This window comes from Mastomys coucha, unplaced genomic scaffold (genome assembly GCF_008632895.1).
Source record: "Mastomys coucha isolate ucsf_1 unplaced genomic scaffold, UCSF_Mcou_1 pScaffold16, whole genome shotgun sequence".
Taxonomy (NCBI): Eukaryota; Metazoa; Chordata; class Mammalia; order Rodentia; family Muridae; genus Mastomys; species Mastomys coucha.
Window position 1 is genome coordinate 39,445,729 of NW_022196898.1, and position 1,248 is coordinate 39,446,976.

At 39.7% G+C, this 1,248-nt stretch overlaps 1 long non-coding RNA gene across 1 annotated transcript in view; it reads right to left on the reverse strand.

Annotated features, from left to right (window-relative positions):
* LOC116093221 overlaps window positions 1-1,099 on the reverse strand; it is a 1,238-nt gene extending 139 nt beyond the window's left edge. Inside the window, exon 1 of the long non-coding RNA XR_004119666.1 lies at window positions 59-1,099. This is a non-coding gene — a long non-coding RNA (uncharacterized LOC116093221). The remainder of the gene's footprint in view (window positions 1-58) is intronic.
* Window positions 1,100-1,248: the final 149 nt, after the last annotated feature.

Consider the following 1,248-nt stretch of genomic DNA (forward strand, 5'->3'; position numbering starts at 1 on the left):
TTAAAAGTAATGGACTCCTGGGATACCATTTAAGCACTGTGATGGTTAATTTCTTCACCTTGGCCTAAAATACCTGAATTTTCTACAAAGGATTAACCCTAAATGTGGCTGAAAGCATCTTATGAGCTTAGTGCCTGAACAAAATAAATGGATAAATGGCACAGTCCAGCATTCCCTTCTCTTGGAAGCTTGATTACCTCACATTCTTATGTCTCAAAATAGGCCCCAAAACTTGGGTCAAGATGACCTGAATCCTTTGAAACCTTAATAAAATAAATTCTTTTTTTTGTTAAAATAACCAATATAAGCATTTACTTAAATAATGCTGAGCAATACTTATATACATAGTCAAGCCAGGGTGGCCAAGAAGATTAATTATTTACCTTGACTTTACCTAAATCCTCAATTGTAAACAAGTGAAGTTACAGGTAACAGTGCCAAGTAATAAGAGTAAACAATATGGTTAACAGTGGCTAACGAGGCCTGGGAAGGATGTAACTTTTAATTTTTTATTTTATGAGAATGGATGTTTTGCCTGCATGTATATCTGCATCATGTGTGTGTGCAGAGCCCCGAAAAGGCCAGACAAGGGCATTGGATTCCCTTGGAACTGGAGTTAGAGACTGCTGTGAGTCACCACGTGGGTGCTGGGAACTGAACTCTATCTGGAAGAACCACTAGTACCATTAAGCCATCCTTCCAGCCCTTAAAATATGTAGTCTAAACAAAATCCCAAAAGCTTCGGGACTCTTATCTGTCAAGGCTCTGCCCTTGACCTTGGATCCTCGTATTATCTGTCATGCTCTCCTTGGGCAGTAATGAAGGCAACAGTTGTGATATTTGTTAATAGGAGTTAATCTAAACATTAAACATGTAAGATGATTCTGGGAAGGTAATAACTTTCTGAGAGGATCTGTGGTGAAGCAGAGGGGGAGAAGTAGGAGTATACTTTCACTAAACCTCTGGTGTCTTCTCAGTTTTCTACCACATGATGCCTAATTAACATTCTCTGGGGGAAAATGTACACAGGCTTGAGGCAGGCACCCTAACACATGCCTATTATAATCCCAGCATTCAGGAGGCTAAGGCAAGAGGACATGTTTGACAAAACCCAAAAGGTAGAGGCTCATTCTTGAAAGGAAAGCTATAATGGAGGTTCTTTAGGAAACAGTCCTGCTGTAGGCATGTTCCTTGCTACATGAATGAGTACATAATGCAAACAAATCAAAGGTCTGTAGAGACTCTCTG